This window comes from Oryzias latipes, chromosome 6 (genome assembly GCF_053564925.1).
Source record: "Oryzias latipes strain Hd-rR chromosome 6, Olatipes_Hd-rR_3.1".
Classification (NCBI taxonomy): domain Eukaryota; kingdom Metazoa; phylum Chordata; class Actinopteri; order Beloniformes; family Adrianichthyidae; genus Oryzias; species Oryzias latipes.
Genome location: NC_136242.1, coordinates 1545363 through 1560365, shown reverse-complemented (window position 1 = coordinate 1560365; position 15003 = coordinate 1545363). Strand labels below are relative to the sequence as shown.

The 15003-nt window shown below is 45.8% G+C and overlaps 1 protein-coding gene and 1 long non-coding RNA gene across 2 annotated transcripts in view; both read right to left on the bottom strand.

The window, feature by feature from the left end:
- tead1a (TEA domain family member 1a) overlaps nucleotides 1-1846 on the bottom strand; it is a 52331-nt gene extending 50485 nt beyond the window's left edge. The window contains exon 1 of the mRNA XM_023955425.2: nucleotides 1606-1846. The gene's annotated coding sequence lies outside the window, so the exon portion shown is untranslated. The remainder of the gene's footprint in view (nucleotides 1-1605) is intronic.
- Nucleotides 1847-7727: 5881 nt separating this feature from the next.
- Nucleotides 7728-8350, bottom strand: LOC144992372 (uncharacterized). The gene is made up of 3 exons (XR_013656262.1): nucleotides 8248-8350; nucleotides 8064-8118; nucleotides 7728-7866 (listed from the first exon to the last, which is right to left on the bottom strand). It is a non-coding gene; the product is annotated as an uncharacterized LOC144992372 (long non-coding RNA).
- Nucleotides 8351-15003: the final 6653 nt, after the last annotated feature.

Sequence of the window (15003 nt, the reverse complement as noted above, 5' to 3'; positions counted from 1 at the left end):
CAGAGGCCATATGGTGCGTCCTCTTCTACCGACGCCTGTTGCTGCAACAATGGGCCCGCCTGGCCTGGGCAGTGAGAGGCAAACACACACACAGACACACACACACACACAGACATACTAACTGGTTGTTAGTCTGACCGACTGTGTTCCTTGAGCTCAGAACAAACGGCTGGATTTGCATTCAGCGCCTCCCCTCCTCAAAGCAGCACAGACTTCTCTGGTCTCTACAGGTGCATGGAGGGCCAAAAACAGATGTCAACGGACCGGGAAAGGAGGGGCTTGGGGGAGCGGGGGTGGTGGGGGGAGTGGAGCCTGTTTGCCCACAGTGGCTGACAAAGCTTTGTAGGCTCAACAAGCCAGAGACAATGACACACATGTCCTCTCTCCGTTCCGCTTTCAGACTCTTTTACAGAAGAAGCTCCTGAAGAATCCCGGCTTCCAGGACGGATGAGCGGCGCTACACTGATCCACAGGAGTGGGACAAAAACATCCACAAACTCATGACTAAAACAACACACGGGTTTGGTTTAGGTTGGGAACTGCTGAATGCAGGAAAAACTCAAGATCTGCCCCGGTTGGGGGCCCTCAGTCCAAACAAGCACATCCATCCTCAAACAAACCGTCATGAAGCTCATGCAGAAAGAAGCCATGGCTGTTATTGTCTGTATACTAATCCTTTTATCCAGCATACCTCCCAACATCTGACAAACTGCTCCAGCATCCACTGGTTTCATCCTACAGCCTGCAATTTTCTCCAATAATTACATTGTGGTTTGGCCTGCTGCACCGCAGATCTGGAACTAAAAAGGCCAAGAGCAGTCCTTTAATCAATATTTAAAAGGAAGTGCAAAACCCGGGCTGCCATGGTGCTGTGGAGGCCTCAGGCAGCTGTCAGAGAGACTTCCACGCAGATCAGATGTGCTGTGAAGTGCCGGGAGATGCTTTTCGACCTTTGATTGATACATGTCAAAATGAAACAGAGGAGGCTTCAGTGACTGACTGAGAGTAACTCCCCAACAGTGCTGAATCCAGGCAGATGGAGCTCTTTCTTTCAGCCCCACCGGCTCCCGTCGACCATCTGATGCGCTCTGGGTAAACACCGGCTCGGATCTGCCCGTGGCCTGTTTGGCTGACTGTGGCCTGCACCGCCCGCCTGCGCAGGAGAGGAAACCCCGCCGATGCAACAAGTCCCCCTTCACTCGCAGCTCGCAGCTTTGTTGGCTTTGCCTCGCAGCGCGCCGCTCTCACCGCCTCCCTCACGTGAACGCGACGCCGGCGACCGGAAACCCGACACCTTCCCAGTCATTAACGGCAAGAACAAATCAACAAGGTTTGTTGTTTGCTGAGTCGACAAACAAACAACAAACAGCAGCGCGACATCCCCGCTGCTGGGCGCGCGGCGGCGGAGCGGAGGCTGCTGCTCCATCTCGCCTGCTGCTGTGACGCTGCGTTGGGCTCCATCTCAGCCGGTTCCTTCGCAGCTCCGCGGTTCACTTCGGGGTTCCAGGCGAAGCGACCGGGGGGTTTGGAAGGCTTACGGGAAGGCTGGCTGGAGGTGTGTGTGTATGTGGGGGGTGGGGGGTTACTCCTCCACGGGAAACTTACCTCGATCCAAACGCCTCTTTCTGGATTATTCCCCAGGCTTTTGCCCGGATCAGAGTCGCCGCGGCGCCGGGAAAGCTTCCGCCAACTCCAGAGTGCCCCTCTCGGTTTGGCTTTGAAGAAGGGTCGGGCGCGCGGAGTGCGTAAAATGCGCAGCGTCTCTCCAAGGATGCGAAATATGCGCGGAATGGGAGCAGGAATGAAATGAACGCGGTGGACTGAGTTGAACGGGGCGGGGTGAGAGGGACTGGCGTCACCCTGGATGAAACAGAGCGATGGGAGGATGGGTGGAAAAAAAAGGAAAGAGAAGGGAAGGAGGGCGAGGGGGAAGGGACCGGACTGGAAGGGCTGCGTTCAGCAACAAAAGAAAAGAGTGCAGCGCCTGAACTCCGCTCGGAGGAGGAGGAGGGGGTCCAGATAACACGCTCCACTGTGTTCAGCCCACGGAGATAAGATTAAGAAAGGAGACCAGCCTGAGCAGACCTCACCTCATCTGCAACTCCTGCTGAGGAAACCCAACGAAACGAAATACCAACAACTTATATGGAAGAAAACTTTTCGTGATTTCCCAGCAGCCAAAGCTGCATTCAGGGCTGCTGTCTGCTGTGGTGAACCCCCTCATAATGCGTGTAGACCTCCACTATAGCGGTGTTGGAGTCACTTTGCTGAACTTTAACTCCAACAGAACCGGATCTTTGTGTGGTTCGGCCTCCGGGAGTGCAAACACCCACTTTAGATGAACTTTCATTATCTTTCCTCAAATCTGGACCATCCAAAACCTACACAAAGATCCGGAAGTTACACACACCTCATCCTCCGAATGGGGGGGGGGGGGGATGCTTGACCACCCACACAAATAGTTACCATGACAACCACGGCAAAGTGCTGTCACCTTTGGACACAAACATGGCACACATGTTTATGGAAGGAAAACACTGAGGGAAGGGGGGGGGGGGGGTCACACAACTCTAGTTTTTTTTCAACTCAAAACTGAAAGAAAGTGAAGCCCCTCATGAAAACTTTAACTGATGTTGTTACCGTGACAACGCACAAAGTATTGAGACGTTAACAAAATTAACTTCACAATAAACCAAAACTCTTCAATTCCTAAACCTGGATGATGTTATAATGAGAGGATGTTACCATAGCAACCACAAGGAAATCTGCACACAACTCATCCTTCATCTGGCTCAGGTGCAGACGCACACTTGTTGCATTGATCTTTTACATTTTTGTGGGACTATTTGTGTGGCAGGAGTCCATAATAGCAGAGAGACGGACTGGAGTCCTGCAGCTTTGTCACTAAACCTGTTTTGCAGGATCTTGTCAGGAATTGTGCTGTTTCTTTTCTTGTTGTTGTTGATTTGCATTCCAGGGAGCACTGTGGAAGTTACCTAAAAGCAAGGAATTTGATCTTCAGTGTTTCTGTTCCAGTTTGTTTGTAGGTTGAAGTCCTGCTCTGACCATCTTTTTCCAACACCATTTTATCATGTGCTCCTGATTCTCAATGCCTTCAATAAAAAATACTCAGAAATGCAGCGTTAATTTGAATGTTCTTTCCAAATGTCCCCCATCATTAGAAAACTGCTGTAAGAACATGTTAAAAACACACAAAAACATGTTTTCATTGGAGTGGGTCTTTAAAAAACTGCTATTGAGAAAAGCTGGGGCTTTATAGAAAGATGCGGTTCCATCACTCCAGCGTGAGAACCGTAAGCACAGATGGAACCCTGAACACGTTTACATATTCTCTCGTGATCTTTATGTCAAAGCCCAGCAGCATTGAAGCACATCTTGGTGGGATGCAAGATCAGCCGCAGTCAAGGCCGTTACACCTGGCGACACAATGTGGTGCTGAGGTGTTTGGCAACAGTGCTGGAAAGACAGAGAACAACTTTTCGTCCGAGAGGGCCAAGCCACCTTCAACACCACCAGTGCAGCTGATATTGGACAGCTGGGTAGAGAACAGGACTGGAAAATGCTGGCGGACCTGCTTTCCACGGGAGGTTGCATCCACCAACCTTCGACCAGACCTCGTACTGTGGTCATCCACGCTGAAGCTCGTATACATCACAGAGCCCACAGTACCCTGGGAGAGTGCAGTGGAGGAGGCTGATGAAAGCAAGATGCTGAGCTACGCCAAAGAGCAAGGCTGGAGTGTGAAGGTACACCCAGTGGAAGTAGGCTGCAGGGGTTTTGAGGCCCCCTCAACACCCAGGCAACTCAGGGAGATGGGAGTGGGAGGGAAGGCTCAGAGGCAGGCAATTAAAGAGCTCTTCCAGGCAGCTGAGAAGGGGAGTCAGTGGCTGTGGATCAAGAGGAAGGACCTGACCTGGGCCTCCAAATGTCTGGTGGCTGATGGGGGTGAACCTGGGACTCGCTGGGATTCACTGCTGAACCCTCTGGGGGTGTCGTGGGCCTATCAGCGAAACACTGAAGAAGGAGGGCGCACACCTGAAAACCCAAAAGATGTCAGCATTCATCTGCTTGCCACAGTGTCTCATCGGTGCCTTAGCAATTATTCAGTGATGATAACAGCTACTCCTATAAAACAGGCCTGAAGAGAGGAAAGGCAGGGATCCACCCGTTTCATAGGTTTCTGTGAATGCAGCTGGGAGGAGATAAGGATCAGGAGCTTGCACAATTATACTCCGAGTGTTATGTAACAGTACTCTGGAAATCTGAACTCCTCACTGATTGACATTTTCAGAAGAATTGCGTTGACGGATTTGAGGCCACTTTTGCTAGATACAGATATTTGCATCTTTTCTACCTGCAGATTTACCAGAAAGTAAAAGATAATAAGTCATGGATATTTGACCAGCTGTAGTTCTATTAACACTACCTTGTTTTTTCACAACCCTGTTTTGTAAAACAACAATCGTTGCACAGACTGCGCAAATCATCAAAATGCTCAATGAGGAATCTGAGAAGAAGCAGTTTTAGTCCGTCCCCCACAGACCACACTGAACCCCCCCCTTGCTGGGACTCCTGGAGATATTCTGCCCCCCAGGGTCAATAGAAAAATCTTTGTTTCCCCATCAGACCTTCACATGCGGCCGGCAGCCGCCTCTGCCTCATAAAGAAGTTGTTGTTTACTACAGACTCTGCCGGTCTCAGGTTTCAGCCCCTCGGGCCCTGCTGGACTGTCGTCTCCCAGGGGGAGGGGCCGCGGCATAGAACAAGCACAGATACGCCGGAGTCTCAGCCTCCGGCAGACGAGCCGGTGGAGCTGCCGCTCTGTGTTTGTGTTGGGGAGGAGAAAGTCTTCCCGCTCATGGCCAGATGCAGAAAACAGAGAAGCCTCTGCTCAGCGACCTTCAGGTCAGCATTCTGACCTCACCTGGTTTCTAATAACACACGATGTGCCATGGAGCCACTTCTGCACAGAGTCTGTCCACAAATCTTTATTTCCTCTTTCTTGAAAACGTCAAACAGTCAATTTTCTGGCTATTGTCTCATTCTGATTCTCTGTTCTCTCTGTGTGAATCAAGATAAAGATACTTCATTGATCTAAGCCTGGGAAATGTGATTGATGCAGCAGCAGTAAAATAGTCTAAATGGTTAACAGGGTACACTTATTTAGCGCTTTTCTAGCTCCCTTGAAGGCTGTAAGTGCCTCAGTCACTGTCTCATGGTAGTGGTAACTGGTGTAACTGGTAGTGGCTCCACTGTCAAACACCGGCGCCAACCTATGACCACCAGAAGCAGCGTGGGGCTCAGTGTCCAAGGACACTTCAGTGTCCTCCAATCTTCTGATCAGAGGCCGACCGCCCTACCCCTCACCATGGCCACCTCAGTGTACAGGCTCACGGAACAGACAAAACAAAACAAACGCTGCAAATAATGAAAACCAAGAGAAAAACTCTGTCTAATCCAAAGAATTTATAGAAAAACATACATCAAATGCAGTTTATCTATGGCTAAGTTCTGAAGTACGATAGAGCAAGGCAGAAGGGATCTTCTGTGGAAGTTGGTATGGCAGCAAAGCTGCCTTAGCATCTTGGAAAAAGCGCTCTGCTGTCCATCAAGTACAGGACGGAGACGCTGATCAGGATTATCCGTGATGGATACAGGTTTATTCAGTCCTCCTCCCCATCACTGCTTGTCCATTTTGCAGTCGATTCAGAGCCAGCTGTCCTGATCGGTTTGTTCAGCCTTTTTGGCCGCCAAAAACGGAGTGGTGACCACAACAGACTAATAAAAAAGTCCAGCATCCTGCTGCACACATCGAAAATCCATAGTTATCTCAGGAGGTGGAGTCTGCTGCTGGCCTTCTTGTACACAGCCCTGCTGCAGGTCTGTAGTCGATGGTTCCTCCCAGATACAGTATAACAGAGAAAATGTGAAGTTTAGCTTCAACGTTTCTGTGCTGATGCCTCCAAGTGTTTCCAGAAAGGAAATGTTGAATTTAGGAGCTAATTGTGCTGCACTTAAAGCTACACACTTAGCCAATGAGAAAAGAGACAAACTGGACATTAAAAGACATTTAAAGAAGAAGCAAAGCTAAATGTCCAAGCCTGTGCTCTATGAGCTGAACATAAAAAAAACTATTTGGTTAATTTACAAAAGGCAGATTTAAGCCGATTCTTATTCCTCTTTGCAAACAAAAAGCTAAATTTGCTCCTTGAGGTGGTTCTCATTTACATTCATTGTTCTTATCTCATCATGAACTCTGAGTACAAAGAACTTGACAGATGAACAACACAGGAACTGTAAACATTCATGCCATTCAGTAAAACTCCAGCTTTTAACAGCAAATGACTGTTCAGCTCAAAACAAACCAGCCTCACAGGGAAAGACACGCTTCATCACACAGGAAAAGACAACCAGCCAAATCTGACAAGCTGCAAACAAAAGACAGGAAAGACAAAAAAAGCTTTTCAAAATAAAACTGAAGGAGGCGTACAACAGACGGAGAAGAAGTAAGGACACAATGAGAAAAACCTTAAAACACTGACAGTCGGATTTCCAAAACAAAGGCTTAAAAATAATGTAGAAATTTGAAATGTCTACTCCAGTCGTCCTTTGATCCACAGCAGGCTTTAATTATGACTTTGCAGGCAAAATCCCAAAACCTGTGTTGTTTTCTAGGACATAGTTTCTGCAGAGCAGCAGGAGTTCATCAAACATTCACCTCTGAGTTGTGGGCAGGACTGTTGGTGTGCAGCAACCCTGCCTATCTTTCCCATCATCCACCTGTTTACACACTGTCTCACTAGCTTACAGCCCTAAATTTAATATACCAGTGCAACAAAAATGTTGAGCAACATCAGATCTATCCAGCCGTACGGTTTGGATCCAGAGTCCAGCTCAGACGAGGAAACAGAGAAACGTCCACGGATCCATTTGTCTAGAAGTGGATGCATCAGAATAGAGCAGAGCAGGAAGCTTGTGGCCCACTGGTTGTAGTTTGTACATTACAAATAGGTCACATTTTCAGACAAAGGCTTTCATCTGCTCCTGATTGCCATTTTATTTTGTTCTTCCCCTTTCAGCATATCCCTTCAGCTGTTGCCACAGCAAATCAGCTTTCACTAATTCGCATAGGTTGTTTGGCCAAGATTTTTTCCAGGCTGGGAACCGGCACAGGGGTACCTACACTCGGGCCCCTTGTGGCTACACAGTTAGGCAGTAGGATGAAGGGTCTTGCCCAAAGATCCACACTGGATGAAGCTCATCGTCGCGCCTCCTGGGAAATGAATCCTGGTTTTCCTCGCGCTAGTCCTGCATGCAGCCAACCGAGCTAAACAGATTTATCCTGATTCACAATTTGGATAAAGAAATACTCAGAAATGCATTTTAATCCTAATTTTCTTTGTAAATGTCCCCCATCATCAGAAAAATGCTACAGGAACATATTCACCAAAAACATTATTTTCATTGGAGTGGACTGAGTTTCATTTGGTAAACATTCACATGTGGAGCTCTCAAAAAGAAACAAAGACTGTAGGGGACTTTAACCATCATCAGGACATCATTTTGCTGTGGAAACAAAGCAGGACTGTGGAGCGAAGCCTTTGTGGGCTCACAGGGGATGGGGGGAGGGGGGGGGTTGTTGTGTGGCTGCAGGGGAACATTGTGCTGCTGTTGGTGGGGCTCATGTCCGTGTAACACTGACGTGAATGGGTCCAGAGGCAGAACATGAGTGTGGTCCCAGAGGGATCCATGCTGTTTGGGTCACCTGAAACCATTTCAGTGACAGCAGTCACTGCATCCACACGTCCTTCATGCTTCCTGATCCAATAAAGATCCGTTCTGTAGCTTCAGGAAATAAAGAGAAACATTTGAACCTCTACTGTTCACAACGTCTGCTTCACAATAAAGTGAAAATAACAGCCCCATCTCCAGCACATCTCTGAAATACATTTTGTTGTGAAAACTGCTCTTCTGAAATTCAAATGACTGTAAACACCAAAGCATCATGAAGCGGTTTGTTCTTAATGAAGTGATTAACTGACCTGAAAACCAAGTTTCTGCTGTTTCAACCTTCAGAACTGTGGAACAAACTGGTCTCTTAAAACAGAAGAGGTGTGGAGAGAATATGAAGTCAGGAAGAGCTGCTCACATGCACAGAGAGGATTTACAATCAGCTGAAAGCATGTCAGACATACACAACTGAAACATCACAGAATTTAAACCAACATGAAACCTGATGGAGAACACTGCTGGAATGTGCTCTGAGACGATCTGCAGAGAAAAGCAGAAGCTAACACAACGCAGGTGTGCAGCAGGAAGAGGTGTCGTCCTGTTCATGCCACTGAACCACAGAAACAATGTTTTTTTCCCACTGCGTTTGTCCAGAATGAACTAGTGTTATGAAGGAACACCACACAGATGTCACTTTGATGAGAAAACCCAGTAAAGCTGCATCCCTGAAAGAATTCATTTCTGAGTTGGACAGAAAACAGGTTTAGGATCAAAAACAGTTGCCCATGCACACTCTGCAGTGTGCTGAGCAGAGAGAGCTTTAGCTTGGTTCCACAGTGACTCAGATGCCAGCAGGTGTCAGCAGGTATGTGCCGATATCTGAAAAGAGAAGCCACGCCCACAAACAGAACCAATGTGGAGGTTTTTTAAAACATTTGATTTGATTTGAAATGGTTTATTTCAAGCAATCAAATAAGAATAATACACAAAAACAGAATAAATATAATAAAAAAAAGGAAAATAATCAAGAACAAGTTAAAAAAGGTTTCAGATCAAGAGTGGTTGTTCTGACCATCAGAACGACTGAGTAACAGCTGTTTATTTCTCTATAGAAAGGTACTTCCTGTTTGGAACGCCAGGGGGGAGGAGTCATTTAGTCAGAAACGGTTCTCAGATACAGTATAGTCAATGGCACAAACTGAACAGTTGAGGATCGATGAAGAGGAGGCTCCCAGGCATAGGAAGCAGGCGGAGAGCTTTGTGAAGGATGTGGGAACAGTCAACTCATCTCCATTATGAGGAAGACAAATGAGGTGACAGTGGATTTCAAAAGAAGCAGAAACGGCTGTACAGGACCAAAGCATGTGCGGTTTTTACAAACATGCAAAAAACAAAAAAATCAGGAAAAGAACAAATCTTCTTTTCATAGACTTGTTAAAAGTTGAAAGCAAACCAGCTTTTGCCATCTTCCTGAGAATTTGATCAAGTATACAGATCAGGGAGGAAGTGAATGTTTTAGAGCAGCAGTAATGAAAGTGTTCAGAAAAGAAAATACTTGTGACACAAAAGAACCAAAACTGCACCTTGACACATTTCAGTTCCTGCAGCATGTCTTTCTGAATAGATAATTCATCAGAAATAAAAGTAGCACTTGAGTGCAAAAATTAATTAAGTGCTCACCTGATTGAATTCATTATAGAGCAGAGAAAGTCAGCTGTGAGCGTGAAAACCCCGGAGCGCAGCAGCATGCACCCTCGCTCTTTGCAGTGGTGTTTTCTTTCACCGCAGCCTTGAGCTCGCTAACTGTAACTTACCTGCATCCTTCCATATGTGGCAAACTATCATTGAGAATGTGTGTCGTTTTCTATTAAACAATTTGTTAAGTGTGTGTGTGTTTGTGCGTTAGTGCGGCAGTCTTCCTGTAAAAAGACAAAGTGAGCAGATCTGAGGCAGTCAGACGCTCAAGCTGCAGCCACCAGTATCTCGCAGGCAACGCAGACGCTTTACCCCTTTGAGTTATGAATTCTGCTTTTAAAGAGTATTTTAACCTTGAAGCTGCTTATCTTAAATTATAAACTAGCTAGAAAAGCTTTCATTCATAAAGATAAAGAGTTAAGGGTTACAAACTCCTGGACCAGACCCAACAGCTGAAGACAGTACGATTACAAAGCAAGTGAGAAAATTGATTACTGGTTTGTTTTTTTCATCCAGTTGGGACTTTTTTGGAGATCTAGTTTTTGTTTTAGAGCAGTGGTCCCCAACCCCCAGGCCGCGGACCAGTACCGGTCTGTGGGTCATTTGGTACCAGGCCGCAGAGAAATAGCAAATACCTTACATGACTTCCGTTTTATTTATTTCGGAATCTGAAAAATGTTTTATTTTGAAAAATTGCCCGATTCTCTATTCCATCCGTCTATGTTCCTCTTGACTCCGGCCAAGGCGCTCGTCTCGGTCACGTGATAGGTTACCGCTAAGTTAAAACCCAGGAAGTAGCAAAACGTCTTTGGAAAGTTTCTTTGCCAAGGGGAAAACATCCAGCCTCAGTGCATAGAGAACAGAGATATGTAGGGTGGTACATCTCCAGGTTGGGCAGACATGTCATAGACAGTTAGAGGGAGGTGCTGACTCTGACTGGTCGGTTTGCCGCCGTCCCACTTTATTTCATTTTGTCTCAGGTTCCGGCTCTGTTTGGCTTTTTTCCTTTTCAGGACACCTGACCAATCCTAATAAACCTGAGCCATCATGGCCGTGTCCTCCTCTTTGGTCTCTCTGGTTCCCTGCATGATTTTCAGGCCTTTGGAGCTGCATTGAAGGTAACAACAGAGAACTTTAGTTCTGCTCCAGTCCACCTCCACTTTTTCACATGACAAAATAAAAAATGGGTGTGGCTAAGGCTCTGTTGAATTGATCAACGCTGATAACTGTTGCAGCTTTGACTGAAAACACAACATCTACCGGTATTTCCTTTACCTGCAGCTTCTGTAAGAGATCAAGTGAGAAAGTAGTTCTAGAGAGAAAAATCCACTAGATGACTTGATACTGGGGCTACACTGTGCCACAGTGTGGTGTAGTGCTCTCACCTTACAGCGAGGAGATCCTTGTTCAAATCCCGGCAGGGCTCTACCAGTGTGGAGTTTGCGTGTTCTCCACATGTACTGTATGTGCAGGTTTTCTCGGGTCACTCCGGCTTCCTCCAACGGTCCACAACATACTACATAGGTTAACTGATGAATCGAAAGTGTCCCTAGGTGTGAATGTGTGTTTGAATGCTGGATATGGTAAGGATTGATTAGACTGGGAGAGCAGACCTGAAGCCGTCCATTTCAAATGGAACCAGCTCTAGGCATCCCTCCTCCCAAAGGTGTGACGATGTAGTAATGTATGGAATAACCCTGCTAGGTTTTACAAATCAGATCCCCCTGAAATGATGGGGCAGGTTTTAAGAGCTTGTGGTTTGCAGTGGCAGGACACTGTGGACACATGGTTGATGGATCACAGCAGATGGTGGGACTCTGGTGCAACAACTGTGAGAAGCATCAAGTACGTTCTCACAAACACGAGGTTCATGGAATAAGGACCACGGGCAGATGTGATGAAAAAAACAATTCATACTCTTTGTGTTCAGTCTTTTTCACAGGTTACTTGGTTCGACACTCATATTACTTAGATTTTTACTTGAACACAAAACCACCACCATGAACTCAGTGGAAAAAGGGAGGTGAGTCGCAGCTTCAGCTTCACCCAGCCTCTTGTCCTTTTCTAGTTTTAAATGCTCCGTTTTCTTCCGTACAGCAGGTTTCCTAGAATTTTCTGACATTTGTTTGACACCTGCACAGAGAATATAGCGCAGACATAAAAGATAGCAGCTCGAGGACAGAGGTTAAGGCTCTCCATTTTCATGGCTGACTTCTGAGAAAGAGAGAGAAAAAAGAGCCTCCAAGCACTTTCACTCTTTTGGAACCGCCAGTCTGCAGATCTAAACAAAGCTTCTTTTTGTGTAAAGATGAGTCTGAAAGGTGGAACTGGTGGAAGAAAAGGCAGACAGAAATACATGTTGACATGTGCAGTTAATGCACAAAGTCACTACATTTCCCAAGACTGAAGAGAAAACATGGTGTGGCCTGATCTCCAGGCCTCCTCCTATGGGGATTGTGCATGTTCTGCTTTGTCACTTTCTTATTTCTTCATGGGATTTGTCAAGTCAACGTTTATTTAGTACATATGTAAGTTTCTTGCACCAACCCTTATCTCCAACATATTGTCTCCCCCACTTTTCAATCCATTAAGTTCTCTGTGAACTTCTTGTTGGCAGTTTAAGTGAAATTGTGCAAAACGACAGTGTTATCCTTAATATGTGCACACAAAGATAACAAAACACAATGAGAAAAAAAACAAAAACCCACAAAACGACTACATTATGCAGCAGAACTCCCCACTCTGCTGTGAAATAACTGACTTTCATCTACCTCCACACACAATATTGATTATGCTGCATTTTATTGCTTCTCCACTTTCTATAGAAATGTGAAAAAATGAGGAATATTGAGAACATGTTAAAAAAGTATCAGATCAGGAATGGTTATTCTGACCAATGTAATGACAGAGTAACAGCTGTCTATTTTCTGTATAGAAGTCTATGGGATTTTGGCTTCTTGGAGCCAGCGGGTACTTCCTGTTTGGAGCTTGAAGGGGCTGGGGTCACTCAGTCCAGTTCTCCTTCAGTCATTGGCTAGAACAAAGTGATGTACGTTTTTTTGAGTCCATCCATAGATCCACCATCCTGACAATTAAAAAGACAATCCCCTTATCTAACAAAATCCAAACTTTAGATTTAAATCCAATTCACCGGGCAACAGGAAACAGACTAGTAAACATCAAAAGGCTTCTGTAAACAGATTGTATATACATTTTTTGGGGAGTAAAGTTGGACCTTTAAACATGAAAATCCTCTTTTGACTCTCTTATTTTCCTCTACTGGTCAGTTTGGGTAACTGAAGTTTGGTACTTCTTGTTTTACTTCAGGAAAAGAAGAAGAAAGCTTGGTTGTTGTTTACCCATCGTCTTATCCCACCAGGAGCCGCCACAGCAAATCAGCTTCCACCGATTCGTACAGGTGGTTTGGCAGAGTTTTTAGGCCGGATGCACACCCTAGGAAGCAAACCCAGGTGTGACAGTCCTACAACCAACCAACTGATCTATCCAGCCACTACTGAAGAAGAAAGCTTGGAGTTTACTTCATGTGACATTCACCTCAGTGTTATTGTCCTTTTGTGTCAGTCAAGATCAAACTTTAATTTTGAAAGTCATTTCAATGAGAAAACAAAACCCTGCAGTTTAAAATGGGTCTATTGGTTTTATTTTGAAAATGACGAGTTTTATTTAAAGACAGTTTATGTTGTTTTGGTTCTTTGTCTTTTCGTTTGATCTATTGAGTGGAGGCTGACTGTGACTCCGCCCACCCTTCTGTGGATCTCCATTGAGCTGTCACAGCTGCCTGCACTTTGCGAATCACTGCACTGCGTTTGAAAAGCCCCTCCTGCCTCCTCGGTGTGGGCTCCTCCTGTGTTCAGATCAGCTATGCTGATGACTGTTGCGTTTATATGAACTCTGTGCTTTTCCAGAAATAGAAGTGAATTTTTGTTAATCACTTTGGGACTTTCTTCTGAGAGGTTCTTCCACGCATCTGGGTTCTTGGCCACTTGCCTGATCATGACGGATCTGCTGATGGTTGTGTAATGGTTCTTAGAAAGACAATTGGAATCTGTAGAACACATTATCCAAAAATCAATAATCTGAATGGGTCACTCTGTCAGATGAGGATAAGAGTCAAACGTCTGATGTGGTGGAAATGACAACCATGTTCCAGAAAGACCAAAGAATGAAATGAAATGAGAAAAAATACTAAAAAATAATCTTTGGGTCTTACCTCACACACACACATTAACACACACACACAAACATGTATCCAAGAACCCTCTAGATTCACTGGCTCTGCTTTAAAGTCACAGCGGCTGATAATGGCTTCAACTGCTCCTCCTTTTCCATCACCTCCCATGGTGCTCATGTTTGCACCTCTCCCATCATGCGGGGTCATTTGCACAGACTTGTGGGTAAAGTGTGATGTCACTTTAGCTGCAATTTAGATAAAGAGCAGAACACATGGATACTTCCAGCTCTGGCTGTATTTTAGTCAGAGAAGCTTATGAGTAGGGACAGGACACGCATGCAGGCATGCAGGCATGCAGGGCTCAGGCTTGAGAAAGAGTGACGTTGGAGGTGCATCTTAGCACAGAAACATTAGAAACCCTCAGAAACAAACACAGATGATGATGCGTTCTTGCACATCAGAAAAACAGGCTCTGGCCTCTGCTGGCCTTCATCCCAGCATCCATGCACGCTCTGTCAGCTCCTCACACCAACACACACCAGAACACACGCTCTCCTGTCAGGGTCTCCTCTGAGGATTTACCCCCCCAAAACAACCACACAGCTGTAAAAACACTGCATTTGGTCTGAATGAGAGCAGAGAATCAACATAAGACCAAGAACATAAGAACTTCCTACAACTGGTTGTAGGAAGTTTCTGAAAGCCCCTCTCCATCAGAGGAATGTGGCTGCGTACTCCTGCGACCCCACGCACGGAGAAACAATCCGCAGATAATGCAATAACCATAATGTAAGTAGGTAATAACTGAAGCAGTGAATCGTTCCCTGGACGAGGGAGCCGAGAGGAAATGAACGTAACGTGCTTTCAGATCCCTCTGGGTCTGTTGAGACTGACATGAGAGCATCTGAGACGGCAATCACCACCGGATACTGTTACTGCATAACATCATTACAAGCGCGCTGCAGCGCACGGCTGATATGAAGGATCACTGCGGAAGAGCTCTGATCCATTCTCCAATAAATGATAGGAAGGTTTTAGGAGCTTTCTGTGAGGAAGCTACCAAGAGAGCGATGTTTGGTTGGCATGAGGGCCTCATCTGCTGGGTTTTTAATGACAACAACAATGAAGAGGACAAGATGTAAAGCCGGAATACAAACAAAACCACCAAACATCTCAGTCTGCTCCATCTGAAGATTTCTGAAATCCCAATTCAGGCTTCCGGTGGCGAAGCGGCAAGGAAAGGGTGCGTGCTGAAGAGGCACAGACGTATTGGACCAATTAACAAATGTTTATATACCGCCATAAGAATAAATCAACATTTAAATCATGCATCTATAATCGGAGCTGATGAACAAAGGGAAAAA